Genomic DNA, 16440 nt, shown 5'->3' with positions numbered 1-16440 from the left:
CTTTTTGGTGCTTTCCTCTTTGGATGAAGGCCTCCTGTCTTCCGCAGGCATTGTCTGCTTGTGTCCTGTGGGAGTACAAAGCAGGGAAGAGTTAGGAAAAACCAGGAAATCTCCCTTAGATGGCTGGGAGGTGAATGGACAGGGAGCTAACAGGGCACGGCACACTGCTTTCCTTGTGAAATCCTGATGGAGTTTGGCTAAAATGCTTCCTGGTTGATTTTTTTGTTTGTTTCCTTCTGGAGGTGTTTGCCACAGTGTTGCCTGTCTTTGCAAATAATCACACTTTAAAAATGGCTTCACCTTAAATGTTTATTATGGGAGCATCAGGACCAGCATGGTAGCGCAACAGGTTAATATTTCACCTTCCAGCACCAGCATCCCATATGGGTGTTAGTTTGTGTCCCAGCAGCTTCATGTCTGATCCAGCTCCTGCTTGTGGCCTGGAAGAGCATTTGAGTCTCAAGTGCCTTTCCCCTGCACCCATATGGGGGACCTGAAAGAAGCTCCTAGTTCCAGGCTTCAGACTGACTTTGCTCCAGCTGTTGTGGCCATTTGGAGAGTGATGGAAGATCTCTCTCTCTCTCTCTCTCTCTCTCTCTCTCTCTCTCTCTCTCTCTCTGTAAATCTGCCTTTCAAATAAAAATAAACTAAATCTTTTTTAAAAATGAAGATTTACATGCTGTGATACTTTGGGATCGCCAGTGTCCTAAGAGACAGGACTTGGACGGGCAGCACTCAGGTGGGAGTGCAGGATGTAGTCTGTCGCTCAAAGTCTTTCTGCTTTTCTCAGTGGTCACTGAGCGGGAGACGGGATTGGAAAGGCGTATTCTTTGCTGGTAAGTTGTCCTCTCTGCTGTGTTAAGCATGTCCTACAACTGCCCACTCCAAAGAAGTGATTTTCCAAACACAAAACAAGAGACATAAGCTGAAGCAGAGTATATGTCTTAGGGAAGCAAATGAAGCAATCAGAATCTTATCCCAAGACACCGTTTATTGTAAAACATAAGCCTGCTGTGCCCCAGTGGAGTAACTGGGTTTGCGTCCTTGCTCCAGCTGCCATCTCTTAATATCCTGCTAATATAGACCCTGAAAGGCGGCAAATGGTGATGACTCCTGTAACTGGGCTTCCACTGCACATGTGGGGGACCTAGAGGAAATGACTGCTTCCTGACTTCAGCCCGGCCCTGCCTAGCCTGGTCACTGCAGACTTATGGAGAAGGAACTAAATGGGAGTTCTCGCTGTCTCTCAAATAACCTTTGAACGCTTAGTAACAGTAGGGCTGTTGCAGCATCTGGGGAATGGACCAGCAGTTCAAGCATACCGCTCTCTTTCTCAGTCACTCTGCCCTTCAAAGAAATACATTTTTAAAGGATTTATTTGTTTTTATTGGAAAGGCAGATCTTACAGAAAGAAGAAGAGACACAGAAAGATAGAGATCTTCCATTCACTGGTTCACTCCTCAAATGACCACAATGGCCAGAACTGAGCAGGTCTGAAGCCAGGAACTAGAGCTTCTTGGAGGTCCCCCACATGGGTGCAGGGTCTCAAGGCTTTGGGCCATCTTCCACTGCTTTTCCAGGCCACAAGCAGGGAGCTGGATGGGAAGGGGAGCTTTTGGGGCAGGAACCGGCACCCATACGGAATGCCAATGCTTGCAGGTAGAGGATTAGCTAAACCATTGCACCAGCCTTAATACATTATTTTTTTCTTTAAAAAAAATGTGTATGTGTCTGCCACAGGCATATTTTTTCCCCCAGAAGTTTTCATTTCAATTCACAGTTGATTGAACCTATGGAGGGCCAAATAGCTAAAATTCTCATGCATTTTGGAGTAGTGGCTGTCAGATTGTGGGCCTGCACGAGACAGGCACTCAGAGTTGTTGCTGGTCTGCAAAAAAACACGCTAATACCATGTGAAGACAGGACCTTACCCTACAGCCAACGGCGTCGCCCTGAGACCAAGTCCACCTTTCAAACAAGATTTTCCTATTTCCTTTCCAGTTAGCAAAGCAAGGACTCAATGTTGTGCTGATTAGCCGGACCCTGGAAAAGCTGCAGGCCGTTGTCACGGAGATCGGTGAGTATTTACCTGGTCAGAGGCGCTGTTGCTAGGATGACTCCCTTCCTGTCTGGGGATGCACACCCAAGCCCCCACATGTGCCCATTTCCCACGGTGACTGGCAGGCTCGAAGGCGTGTGAGGCAGGAACTCAGGCACAAAGTAGGGCCCCTTTCTCCTAGGGTTCCGTACCTTCACCAGCCTGGCCCAGGCAGAGGCTACAGCTAGCTGCTTGTCGTGCCACATCTTGGAAGAGCCACCCCTGCATTTGGGATCCCAGTTGCCTGAAGCAGGAGGGTAAGGGGCAACACTTAGTGCTGTCAGATTTTAAGAATCAATCCAGGGCTGCCCTGTGTGGTTGCAGGGGTTGTACGAACATCCTACCACTCTAAGAGGCTGGTTTTTTCCTGAAAACAATTTTTCTCTGGAAATCTCTGTTTAATTAACATGAGGAAAGATACTGAAAGTCGAGAATGTACTCCTGAATGTATTCCTGGGTATAGGTGCCTGCCTACTTCCTGGGCCTCCATTTCCTTGTCACCAGGTTGTGCTGGGCACATGGCCGTGTTGCCTCAGCTGCATCACACTGAGGCTGGGCCCTGGAATCGTCAGTGAACATGCGTCTAGCAGTGCAAGCTGGTAGCAGGCTTCCCAGCTGAGAGCCTGACTCTGGGGCAGCATCTATCCTGCTCTCCCTGAGGCTATACAAGAATCCTTTCAAATAGCTGCATCCTTCAGGAAAATTGAGTTTCTAACACAGCAAAATCAGCAGAGTTTTTCTGTAAAGAGCTGGACAGTAGATATTTTAGGCTGAATTGCAAAAGCACTCCCCAAGCGGCTGCAAAGACTGCCACTGAGCCGATCCAAAGCCTGGAGTCAGGAGCGTCTTCCCCATCTCCCACTTGGGTACAGGAGCCCAAGACTTTGAGCCATCCTCCACTGCTTTTCCAGGGCATAAACAGGAAACTGGATTGGAGCTGGAGCAATTGGGACACAAACCAGAACCATGACACTTGGAGGTGAACAGTTAGCCTGTTGAGTCACGGCACCAGCCCCACTCTTCAGTCTGTTTGGAAAGAAAGCATTGACTAGGTCATCCCAGAAATGCTGATTCGCTAGGGATGAGGTGGAGGCCCGTTTCTTTTTCTCAGTTCTCCAGCTTGAAATGAATGACCGTGGCATTTGGCATCACACTTCTTTATGAAATACTGACAGATGTGTGGCAAAGATTGTTCTCTGAGGTAAACATGGAGCTTTTGGCAGAAGTAGTGGAGGTAATGATGGGGATTAATGTTAGGTTGTGTTTTGAAAAATTTACTCATTTCCATTTTATTTGAAAGGTGTATGCACACACACACACACACACACACACACACGAGCCAGGGCTAGAACAAGTTGGAGCATCTAAGTGGGATGTGTGGGTGACAAGGACTCAAGTGTCTGAGTTGAGATTCCCCCCACACACACACACACAAGCAGGAAGCTGGACTGCAAGAGTAGGGCTAGGCCCAAACTCCACTGTGGGAGGACTTGAAGAACTGGGCCTCAGGTCTGCCCCTGGGGCTTATTCTGTGGCATTACCCTGGAATGTAGAATCTGAGTTGCAAAATAAGGGTGATTCTGAATTCTTTGACATCTGAAAGTTCTGTAGTAGGTGTAGTAGTATGGAGATAACTTTTAAACAAAAACTCCATGGATTGGTACAGTAATATTTTCTGCTACTTACTGTCAAGAATAATGTGTGACACACCTCATTCTCAGAGGAGTTTTTCTTAGGCCAGTTCATTCTTCAAGGCTCCGAAGTTTCCTGATGTTCTGTTGCATGCCAAGCACTGTGGTGGACTTGACATTCTAAAAGAAACCAATGCAAACCCCCTTGCCTCTGAGGCATTCTGAGCTTACCAGTGCACTGCAGGTGGGCTGTAACTCCTCAGCGGTAGAAAGGAGGGCGTGGTCAACTTCACATCCTCTGGGTGTTTGCTGTTTGGTTATGTTCAGCACAGCCCCCGGGGTCTACAGCAACACTTTTGTATGTCTGACTTTGAAAAAAAGTGGTGGAACTAATTTTTACTGTAGATGCTCTTTAACTTATATCTGAAACATTTTCATTTCATTATTTTTAGAGATTACTGTTTATCCTACTGAATCCTACGAAATTGGTATTTATTTGACCATCTCAGCATGTGTCAGTCCCCAGCTCCCGTGTCTAATGGCTGCCATCAGGGCAAGTGTGGACACAGGGCAGCAGCTGCACCCCGAGGGTTGCTCCTGCGTCCTGCCGCTTCCGCTCTAACACACCGGCTCTTCAGTATTCTCTTAGTGAATGAATGGCATTTTGGTATTTTTGGTTTTCTATTGAGATTTATTTCTCTGAAACAGTGGCAGAGAAAGAAAGAGAGAAAATCTGTCTCCTGGGTCATTTCCCGAATGTCTCCACAGCCAGGGCCGGACCTACGCCAGGAGCTCTCAGAACTCGGTCCATGTCCCTGTGATGGGGGCAGGGGTCCAGGTGCTTCTCCAGGTACCATAGCAGGGAAATGGATCAAAGGTAGGAGCAGAATTCCTGAAAGACTGATGCTTCCCTCAATGAAGCCAGCCCTGCAAGACAGGATGGCAGCATCAAAGCAGTTGCCTTAACCTGCTGGCCTTCAAAAGTGCATGTAGCTTTACTTTTAACTTTTTTTGAAAAGGTTTGTTTTATTTGGTAAGTCAGAGTAAGAGAGAGGGAGAGACAGAGAGATCTTCCATCCGCTAGTTCACTCCCCAAGTGGCTGCAGTGGCCAGACCTGGGCAGCGCAGAGCTGGGTGCCGGAGCACCTTCCATGCCACCGGCCTCGGAGGAAGAGTAAGCCAGTCAGGGAGAGCTGTCTTTGTCTGCCTCTCTCTCCTCTCTGTTCTCAGAAAATAAATGGTTTTTTAAATTGTGAAGAAAGCTCTAATTATGACAGTTTTTGCACTATTCTGTGACTTTATTTTGGTCTGCCTCTTCAGGGACTCGCGCTAATCATGTTTGCAGTTTTCTTGGGTCTTGTTTTTTAAATTTCTTTCATTCTTTTTTACTTTAAAATGTTTTCTCCTTTACATTTATGTTTCTCATAAGGCAATTTTTATTTGGGCATGTATTTCTCCAGTCTAATGCCACTTTAAATTTTCTGATATTAATTTCATCAACTCATTTTGAATTTTACTAATTCTTAGATTTTCCTGTGTCATATTTTTAATATCCTTTAGCTTATTGTGTATGTGTCATTTGGCCTATAATAACTGGTTTCTCTCTCCCCTCCTATTTTTTTTAAGATTTATTTATTTATTTATTTATTTGTTTGTTTGTTTGTTTGTTTATATCGGAAAGTCAGAGAGAGAGAGAGGACAGAGAGGAAGATCTGCTGTCCAATGATTCACTCCCCAAGTGGCCGCATCAGCTGGAGCTGAGCTGATCCAAAGCCAGGAGCTTCTTCTGGCTCTCCCATGTGGGTGCAGGGTCCCAAGGCTTTGGGCCGTCCTCGGCTGCTTTCCCAGGCGGCAAGCAGGGAGCTGGATGGGAAGTGGAGCTGCCAGGATTAGAACCGGCGCCCATATGGATCCTGGCATGTGCAACGCTAGGACTTTAGCTGTTAGGCAACTGCGCCGGACCTTCCCCTTCTATTTTGAAAGACTCATTTTATCTATTTGATCCTGATAATTTTCTCTTCCTGTTTTTTTTCCCTTAAGTTTTATATTTTATTAAAAAGGCAGATTTACAGAGAGAAGGAGGGACAGAGCGAAAGGTCTTAGAACTGTTGGTTCATTTCCCAAATGGTCACAGTGGCTTGCAGCTGAGCCAGTCCAAAGCCAGGAGCCAGGAGCTTCTTTCTTTCAGCTGTTCTGTGTGGGTGCAGGGACCCAAGGCCTCAAGCTGTCCTCTGCTGCTTTCTCAGGCCGTAAGCAGAGAGCTGGATGGGAAATGGATCAGTGGACACACGAACTGGTGTCCCTATAAGATGCTGACACTTGCAGGTGAAGGATTAGTCTATTGAATCACTGTCACACCCCCTGTTCTTCCTGTATATGTGATACTTGTTTTGGGTTTTTAGAAATTGGCTTTATTTGCTCAAATATGTTCATATGAGTGTCTGCAGGAAGCCTCCTAGCTTAGGGTTCATTCCCATATGCTTGCATTTTGCACTTGCGGGGGGCTGTTGGTCTGCTGGCTGTTGTAAATACTGTGCATGAATTTTCAGTTTTGTATATAGTTGCTCTTCCTGTTTTTATTTGGACATTCAGGAAGATTCACTTGACCTGTGCCTGCTACAATTGCTGCTACTTTTTTTCAGAATTTTTATTTTTATCTCTTCTTGGCACTTAGTGCTAGTTAAAAATGAATTAATCTGTAAAGGAAAATAGAATTAAGTTGAATAATCAAAAACTGGTTTCGGAGTGAATCATCGGATGGAAGATCTTCCTCTCTGTCTCTCCTGTCTTTATGTCTACCTTTTCAATAAAAATAAATAAATCTTAAAAAAAAACCTCAGAAAGCTGGGCCTAGCAGCTTAAATACTGGTCTTGCATGCTCTGCAATCCCATAAGGGTGTTAGTTCATGTCCCAGCTGCTCCACTTACTGTCCAGCTCCCTGCCTGTGGCCTTGGAAAGCAGTTGAGCATGGGCCAGAGCCTTGGGACTTTCCACCCACGTTGGAGACCTAGAAGATGTTACTGGCTCCTGGCTTTGGATCAGCTCAGTTTACACCTGGGGAGTAAACCAACAGATGGAAGATCTTTCTGTCTCTCTCTGTAAATCTGACTTTACAATAAAAACAAATCTTTTTTTTTAAAAGTAGGAAAGCTGAAATTCAGACAGTATTTCAAATTGACCAAATCTATCCCAAAAAAATGAGTCTGAGTTCAGGAGTCCCGGCACCAACCAGTGGAATGTCCCATTCCACAACGTGTGGAAGAGGGGAGCAGCTAGCTGTGTTTAGTAACAATCATCCAATCAAGTAAGAGTATATGGTATACGGTAGGAATCATTCAATCCATTACGGTGGTGCAGAACACGATGACCCAGTCAGTTTAAACATCATGCACCCTAAACTATCCAGTCAGTAAGAACTGTATCCCACTTAGCAGCTTGGCTCAACCAAGCAAGAGCCATACCCCCCCTAGTAGGAATAGTGGAATCAAGCGAGCAGATCCTTCGAATTTGTTTAAAGAAAACCATTTGGGTCAATCAGCTCACTGCTTATTGCTGGAGCTGTAAAAGGAAAGATCTCATTCTAGAATGACAGAAGCCCTCTCTCTCCTCTTTTGGAACTTTCCAAGAATCCAAGGTCATGGCAAAGGTCATGTTATAGACATGTTCCAGAGTTTTTCAGAGGACCTGGCCTTACTGTGGCCATTTCCCATTGCGTGGGTTGTCACAGAAAGATTGCAGAGCCTGCAGATGATCACACACATGGGGTGAGAGAAATGGAATCTGAGCCTCTGGTCCACTGGACCCGGATAGAAGATCTGCATCTCCGCGCTTTCTCTGATTTTGCGGATATTTGCATTTCCCTAAGTAAGACAACATTTGTGATGCTTCATGTTGCTACCAAGCTTTCAAAGCTTTCCCTTTGAAGATTTATTCATTTGGCTGAAAGTCAGAGTGAGAGAGAAATAACATTATTCATTCCCGAAAAGGCCAGAGCTGATGCAGGCTGAAGCCTGGTGCCTGGAACTCCGTCTGGATCTCCCACTTGGACGGCAAAGACCTAAGTACTGTGTCTGCTGCCACTTTCCTAGATGCATTAGCAGGGAGATGGATGAGAAGCAATGCAGCTGGAACTTGAACTGCCATGCTAGTGTTGCAAGTAGCATCTTAAGCTCCTGTGCTGACATGCTGGCCACGTGGCCTAGCAGCTAAGGTCCTCGCCTTGAACGCGCTGGTGTCCCATGTGGGTGCTGGTTCTGATCCCGGCAGCTCCGCTTCCCATCCAGCTCCCTGCTTGTGGCCTGGGAGGGCAGTTGAGGACGGCCCAAAGCTTTGGGACCCTGCACCTGCGTGGGAGACCTGGAAGAGCTTCCAGGTTCCCGGCTTTGGATCGGCGCAGCACCGGCCACTGCAGCTCACTTGGGGAGTGAACCATCAGGTGGAAGATCTTCCTCTCTGTCTCTCTCCTCTGTATATCTGACTTTGTAATAGAAATACATAAATCTTTAAAAAAAAAAGTCCCTGTGCTGACATGCTGGCCACCAAAGCCTACCTTTTAGATGTCCACACATATTATGCCTTTTTTTTTTGTACTTACATTCCTTTTAGTCTATTAAAAGGAGTTTGGAAATAACATCATTTTTTTAGAAAATTTATTTTTATTGCAGTCAGATATAGAGGGGGGAGGAGAAACAGAGACAAAGATCTTCCGTCTGCTGATTCACTCTGCAAGGGTCACAACAGCCAGAGCTGAGCCAATCCAAAGCCAGGAGCCAGGAACCTCTTCTGGGTCTCCCATGCAGGTGCAGGGTCCCAAGACTTTGGACCATCCTCGACTGCTTTCCCAGGCCACATGCAGGGAGCTGGATGGGAAGCTGGGCTGCTGGGAAACAAATTGGCGCCCATATGGGATCCTGGCATGTGCTAGGCAAGTACTTTAGCCACTAGGCATCCGGCTCCAATCCCAAATCACACCATTTTCATATACAGCAGGACTTCCGATGGGCATGAGCTATTCCTGGGTTTTCTTTGGTATGATCAGGGATCTCATCTATACCATTCCTGCCCACTCACCTGTTCCTCCTCTCCTTATAGGCCATGATGAACCTGGTTACCAAGACTCCTAAGTTGGAGAGCTGGCCTACTCCCTTAGGGCAAAGCAATGCTACAGAAAAACAGTTTCTTTGGAATTCACAGGTCATACAAGCTAGGTGGGTTAATCACATTTAATAGCTTAGTGTAGATCCTATCAAGTTTAAATAACTTGGGATAATTTAAAATTGTCTCAGTATTTTGAAAATATTGCAAAGCCTATCTCAGAGGCCTGAGTTTTGTAATCCTGCTAAGAATTTTGTCCTGAGGGCAGCTGATGGATGGATTTAAACACGGGAGTGATGGTCTCATCAGATTGTTCAGAGGGCAGTTGTCTGACTCAGTGATTGAACGGGAGAGTTGGTGGGGAAATGGATTCTTATCATGGGAGGAAGCTGAGGGAGTGATGCCCGAGTAGTTCCCTTTGGGGCCAGGAAATGCCCACGGGTAGGGTGTGGGTCAGCCTGTGATTGGGGCAGACAGCAGGTTGACTTGCACCTGCTCACCCCCGCAACCCTTCTTCCTAAGGCTCACTTAGGGAATATGTCACAGGCCAAGACTACCAGGGCACAGCAGCAGTGAAGACCCTGAGGCCACGACTGCTCAGTCCACCAGTTCCCTGATCTTCCTTCCTCCTACAAAGTTTGGGAGGGCCCTTCCTCCCGGATCTGTGTGAGCTGGAGCTTATCAAGCAATCCTACTGATTTCATATTTAGAGGAAAATACTGTCCCAGGTGCAACCCCAGGAAAAAAATTATTTGGTTTCTGCTCCCCCCCTAACACACAAAGATCTGCAGCCAGCAGAAGATAGGGACTGGGCCTGGCATGGTGGCTTAGTGGCTGAAGTTCTCGCCTTGCATGTGCCAGGATCCCATATGGGTGCCGATTCTATTCCTGGCTGCCCCACTTCTCATCCAGCTCCCTGCTTGTGGCCTGGGAAAGCAGTCGAGGACAGCCTAAGACCTTGGGACCCTGCGCCTGCATGGGAAACTCAGAAGAGGCCTCAAGCTCCTGGCTTTGGATTGGCACAGCTCCGGCCATTGCGGCTGCTTAGGAAGCGAATCAGCGGACAGATCTTCCTCTGTCTCTCCTCTTTGTGTATCTGACTTTCCAATAATTAAGAAATTTTTTTTTCTTTAAAAAATTACAATATTGAGTTTTGAATCTTCTAAAAATACTTATTTATTTGGGGCTCGGCACAGGAGCCTAGCGGCTAAAGTCCTTGCCTTTATGTTCACTGGTTCTAAGCCCCGTGGTCTTGTTCCCATCCAGCTCCCTGCTTGTAACCTGGGAAAGCAGTGGAGGATGGCGGGAAGCCTTGGAACTTTGCACTCATATGGGAGACCCGGAAGAAGCTCCTGGCTTCAGGTCAGGTCAGCTCACCTCCAGCTGTTGTGACCACTGACAGAGTAAACCATCCGATGAAAGATCTTCCTCTCTCTCTCCTCCTCTCTGTATGTACATCTGCCTATCTAATAAAAATAAATAAATACTTTTTTAAAAAAAATTATTTATTTGGGCCTGGCCCAATGGCTCAGTTGGCTAACTCTCACCTTCCAGACACTGGGAACCCATATGGGTGCTGGTTCATGTCCTGGCTCCTCCACCTCCCTCCCAGCTACCTGTTTGTGGCCTGGGAAAGCAGAGGAGGATGGCTCAAAGCCTTGGCACCCCATGCCCATCTGGAAGACCCACAGGAAGCTCCTGGCTTTTGAATTAGCTCAGCCACTTTGGGAAGTGAATCAGCAGATGGAAGATCTTTCTTTTTGTCTCTCCTCTCTCTTTTTTTTTATTTGCCTTTCCAATAAAACTAAACAATTTTTTAAATTTTATTATTTATTTATTTAAAGGAAAGAGTGGCAGAGATATCTTCCATCTACTAGTTCATTCCTCAAATGCCCACGATGGGCAGGGCTGGTCCAAGTTAAAGCCAGGAGGAGCTCAGAGCTACATCCAGGTATCGTACAAGGGTGGCAAGGACTTGGGGCTATTTTCTGCTGCTTCTCCAGACTTAACAGCAGGGAGCTAACTGGAAAGCAGAGCAGCTGGGACTCTAATGGCTCTCTGCTAGGTGATCCTGGCATTGCAAATAGTAGCTTAACTTGGTGTATCATAATAGAGGCCCAACCAACAAAGACTAGGAATAGTTGATAGACATTTCCCCAGAAGACGACATCTCAGGGTTGAATGGGTGGAAGGATAAGGGAGAGTGACCAAATCTGCCTTTGACATTACAAACCAGGAAATGCACCCTATCACCATCATCCCTAACACTGCAATTAGAATTGGGTTTCCCGGCTCTGGACACTGATCTGAGTGCTGCTAAATTCCTTCCCTCATTTAATCCTCATAAATCCAGACACAAAAATGCCTGCCTCTCGTCTCTCTTTTTCTTTTCTTTCTTCCTTTTTCTTTTCTTTTTTTTTTTTTTAATTTACCTATTTTTATTGGGAAGGTAGATTTACAGAGAGAAGGAGAGGCAGAGAAAGGTCTTCCATCTGTTAGTTCCTCCTCAAGCAGCCGCAATGGTCGAGTCCATCTGAATCCAGGAGCCAGGACCCTCCTCTGGGTCTCCCACATGGGTGTGAGGTCCCAAGGCTTTGTGTTATCTTCTACTATTTTCCCAGGCCACGAACAGAGAGCTGTAAGGGAAGCAGAGCCACCAGGACACTAACCGGCATCCAAATAGGATCTTAGTGCACGCAAAGGCAAGGATTTAGCCACTGCTCATGGTACAGTGCCCTCTCATCTCCACTTGCCAGAAAAAAAAGTCCCGAGCCACAGCAAAGCCAAACAACCTACTTGGGGAGTCAGAACTGCAACCACCACCCACGTTCGACTTCAGAAAGCCTGCACTTGATGGGTGCAGACAAAGCAGACACAGGAGAGAGCTCCTCTCACTCCCTGCCAGCTCCCAACTTCTCTGCCCTCCTCAGCCCAGGAGGAGGACAGTCCTGTTGACCTAGTGACCTGGTAACCAGGAATGGGAAGCCTCTAAATCAGAAGATGCTAGACAAGTTCGCATCTACTAACTGGGTCATGAAGTACGTTCAGGAATGGAGCTGGGCCAGGAGCAGGATGCCCTACCTTACCCACACAATTATACCTCTCGCACTCTGTGATTCAAATGATTCCTGTCACAAGGGCCAGCTTTGCGCCACCCACTTGATGGGCTCCCTAAGATGCCACCAGGGGAAGCATTTCTCTGGTGAATCTGTCTGAGAGCTAAGCCCGGTTCAGAGCCAAGTCTGTGTCTCAGGGTGCTTTTCTAAACGGAAAAGTTCTTAAGTCCAGCTGTTCAACTCATGGTAGGCCAAAGGACCACATACCAAGGTGGTCATTAGTAGCTGATGTCAGTCTAGTAACTGGACTATTGAATCTTCCCCAACTAAGACTCCCTTTTCCTAATATCTGTAAGCCTGGTGAGTCAAATTAGTCATTGTGGGCTGGCTGGTGACTTTATTTTGGGAGCCAAGGGTGGCAGACATGGAGAGCTCTTCCTGCCAAGTCAGAGTGGGGCCCAATGAATCACACCCATCTCACAGCAGGGTATATCTGAGTGAGGATCACATTCTTTTTTGTAGATTTTCACTCCCTAAATTGCTACAATCACTGCAGCTAAGCCAATCTGGAGCGAGAACCAGGAGATTCTTTTTTTTTTTTTAAGATTTATTTCTATTTATTGGGCCCGGCAGCGTGGCCTAGCAGCTTAAGTCCTTGCTTTGAATGCACCGGGATCCCATATGGGTGCTGATTCTAATACTGGCAGCTCCACTTCCCATCCAGCTCCCTGCTTGTGGCCTGGGAAAGCAGTCGAGGATGGCCCAAAGCTTTGGGACCCTGCACCTGCGTGGGAGACCCGGAAGAGGTTCCTGGTTCCTGGCTTCGGATTGGCACAACACCGGCCATTGCAGTCACTTGGGGAGTGAACTATCGGATGGAAGATATTCCTCTCTTTCCAATTGGAAAGGCAGATATACAGAGGAGGAGAGACAGAGAGCAAGATCTTCCACCTGATGGTTCACTCTCCAAGTAGCCACAATCGCTGGAGTTGAACCAATCAGAAGTCAGAAACCAGGAATCAGGAACTTCTTCTGGGTCTCCCATGCGGGTGCAGGGTCCCAAGGCTTTGGGCCGTCCTCGACTGCTTTCCCAGGCCACAGGCAGGAGCTGGATGGGAAGCAGGACCGGGATTAGAACTGGTGCCCATATGGGATCCTGGCACTTTCACGCGAGGACTTTAGCCATTATGCTTTCGCGCCGGGCCCATGAACCAGATTCTTCCAGGTCTCCCATGTGGATACAGGGTCCCAAGGCTTTGGGCTGTCCTTGACTGCTTTCCAAGGCCATAGGCAGGGAGCTAGATGGGAAGTGGAGCTGCTGGGACATGAATCAGCATCTATATGGGATCCAGACACTGGCGGGCAGAGGACGGACAGTTGCGCCATCATGCCAGACACACCTATTGTCCTTTCCTGGGCCCCAGTGGGTTATCCATCGCCCAGGAATAGCAGCAAAGCATCAAATATCACACTGAATGAAAGAAAAGTCTCTGGGCTTCTGAACCTAAGTCAGAGAGAGTCCTCTCAGTGGCAAACCAAGCAGCTGCTCTCCAGGGGGGAGCGTGGGTGGCTCCTGCAGTGACCCAGTGGGTGTCTTAGTGTTTGAGAGGAAGCCACAATGAAAAGAGGGATTTTAACCACTGTACCCTGATGATCTCTTTTGGCACTGCTCTGAGCTGAGCAAGAGGGCAATGTCCAACCTAGGCAGCAGAACAGAACTTGGAACAAATAGCTCAGCAGAAAGAAACCGAGGGACAATGGGATTGGGGCCCAACCGCTTCTGCAGCCTCTGGACCTCACAGAATGCTGGACCAGCTCAGCAGGTCTCATTGAGGGAGAGAAGTGCTATCCTTCAGACCGTCGCCTCAGAGGATCCAGAGAGAAATGCCCACGTTCAGCCAGTGTTGAGAGTCTTTGAAGACATGCCGAAACGGCCTGGGAATGGTCTGAGTCCTCCTCACCATTCCATTTTACATCCAGCAAGAAGGGAAGGTGTGGGGTCTGGTGCCATGGCCTAGTGGCTAAAGTCCTTGCCTTCCACACCTTGAGATTCCATATGGGCACCAGTTCTATCCCTGTGGCCCAACTTCCCATCCAGCTCCCTGCTTGTAGCCTGGGAAAGCAATCAAGGATGGGCCAAAGTCTTAGGATCCTGCACCCGTGTGGGAGACCTAGAAGGGGTTCCAGGCTCCTGGCTTCGAATCGGCACAGCACTGGCCATTGTGGGCACTTGGGGAGTAGATCAACCCACAGAAGATCTTCCTCTCTCTCTCTTCTTCTCTGCATATCTGCCTTTCCAATGAAAAATAAAACAAATCTTTCTTTAAAAAGTGAAGGTTTGCTTCGCTTTAAAGGTAGGGGTGAACTAAGCACATTAACGGGTCAGTGGTCTGCAGGGGTGTGGATGGATGACAGTGACAGGCTGATAGCAAGACCCAGGACAAGGGTGGCAGGGTAGCCCAGACAAGGGAAGCTGGTGAGAAGGGCAGCTATAGATTTCAGAGCAGAGGCGTCCAGCAGGAAGACAGCAGCGTCACACAAGAGAAAACAATGACATGGACACAACCACAAAGACAGTGGTGTCTCTGCTGGCCTGATGTTCATTTCTTACCTGCAGTCAAGTTCTGAGAGCATTTCGTCTGGAAAAGGTAGTGGAAAATTCTGCTGTTGTCAGCCCTGAGTTACTGCATTTTCTTGTCATGAATTCCTTCAAGATCATGGTGTATTGAGGGCATCCTGTGAGGATATGGTATTCAACTGACTTGTTATCTATACAGCTCCTCTTCTAGATTAGAAAGGTGAATTCAGGAATCACAAATTACCCAACTTGGGGCCCAGTGGCAGCGTGGCCTAGTGGCTAAGGTCCTCGCCTTGAAAGCCCCGGGATCCCATAAGGGTGCCAGTTCTAATCCCGGCAGCTCCACTTCCCATCCAGCTCCCTGCTTGCGGCCTGGGAAGGCAGTCGAGGACGGCCTAAAGATTTGGGACCCTGCACCCGCATGGGAGACCCGGGGGAGGTTCCTGGTTTCTGGCTTCGGATTGGTGCAGCACCGGCTGTTGCAGCTCACTTGGGGAGTGAACCATCGGACGGAAGATCTTCCTCTCTGTCTCTCCTCCTCTCTGTATATCTGACTTTGTAATAAAAATAAATAAATCTTAAAAAAAAAACAATTACCCAACTTTGAATAAAGTGAATTGTCTTGAATAAAGCTAAAAAGTGCATCATAGATGAGAGCTAGGGGGAAGAGTGAGGTGCGAGCAGGAGGCCACTTGCGACACCCACAACCCACATTACAGCATCGGGCTTTGACTTCCAGTTGCATTCCCAGTCCAGCTTCTTCCAGATACACAGCCTGGAAAGTTACGCAACAAAGGATGGCAGGGGCCACCCACAGGAGAATTAGACTGAGTTATAGTTCCTGACTTTGGTCTGGCAGGGTTCTAGCCTTTACCAGCCCCTGAGGCATGGCCAAGAGGTCTCTAGTTCTCTGCCCTTGAAATCAGTAAAAGACAATTTTAAATATAAAAGGAGCGAGGGAAGAAAGTGAGGAAGGACTTACCGGAAAAAAGAAAAGAGGGAGGTGGGACAGAAGAGAGCCGGGTAAGGAGATTAATTGAGTAGAGATGTTAAGGGAGGTGGTGGTGACAGGCATATGTGGTGTCACAGAAAGAACTTATCCATCCCAGATGGCTGGGGACAGTTTTTTTTTTTAAGATTTATTCATTTTATTACAGCCAGATATACAAAGAGGAGGAGAGACAGAGAGGAAGATCTTCCGTCCGATGGTTCACTCCCCAAGTGAGCCGCAACGGGCCGGTGCGCGCAGATCCGATGCCGGGAACCAGGAACCTCTTCCGGGTCTCCCACGCGGGTGCAGTGTCCCAATGCATTGGGCCGTCCTCGACTGCTTTCCCAGGCCACAAACAGGGAGCTGGATGGGAAGTGGAGCTGCCGGGATTAGAACCGGCGCCCATATGGGATCCCGGCACGTTCAAGGCGAGGACTTTCCGCTAGGCCACGCCGCTGGGCCCGGCTGGGGACAGTTTTACCTTTGGGCACTACGGAAGTTTGTTGTTCATCAAGGCTGCGGCCTGCCTTCAGTGACAGCCAGCTGCACAGTATCCGTGGTGATGCGGGACAAACACAGGGAGATTCTAAAGGAAAAGTATGGGGAGTAGGTTTCCAGCTGCCCTACCAACATGTTTGATTCATTTCTTACATGTTTGTGACAGCTCTCTCTTTGGCCCGTGAAACTGGTGTGGGGCAAGTTCCTTCTACCGCATGAAGATCTTTTAGGAAATGGGCCTAAACTTCAAGCCCACTCACAGAGAGCTCTCTGCAATGATGAGAAAGAAGGGCTGCCAGATCGAGCCCCAGGAAGCTAGGAATAAGCCCATGTGTGTGTGGGAGCAGGGCACACAGCCCTGCCCGTACCCCGGGAACTTGACGACTCGGGTCTGACCCCCTCGGAGGAACTTTCATCGGTTCACTTCCAGTAAGGCCACACAGGACAAGAGGGTGGCAGGGAGGAAGGGCAGCGGGAAGACTCGGACCCAGTC

At 48.0% G+C, this 16440-nt stretch overlaps 1 long non-coding RNA gene across 1 annotated transcript; it reads right to left on the bottom strand.

The window, feature by feature from the left end:
• Positions 1 to 7225: 7225 nt before the first annotated feature.
• Positions 7226 to 15133, bottom strand: LOC131478265 (uncharacterized). Its single transcript, XR_009244388.1, has 2 exons — positions 15056 to 15133; positions 7226 to 7669 (listed from the first exon to the last, which is right to left on the bottom strand). It is a non-coding gene; the product is annotated as an uncharacterized LOC131478265 (long non-coding RNA).
• Positions 15134 to 16440: the final 1307 nt, after the last annotated feature.

Source organism: Ochotona princeps, chromosome 29, assembly GCF_030435755.1.
Source record: "Ochotona princeps isolate mOchPri1 chromosome 29, mOchPri1.hap1, whole genome shotgun sequence".
In the NCBI taxonomy this organism is placed as follows: Eukaryota; Metazoa; Chordata; class Mammalia; order Lagomorpha; family Ochotonidae; genus Ochotona; species Ochotona princeps.
The sequence above is the reverse complement of the archived record's forward strand: the minus strand, read 5'-3'. Positions and strand labels throughout refer to the sequence as shown.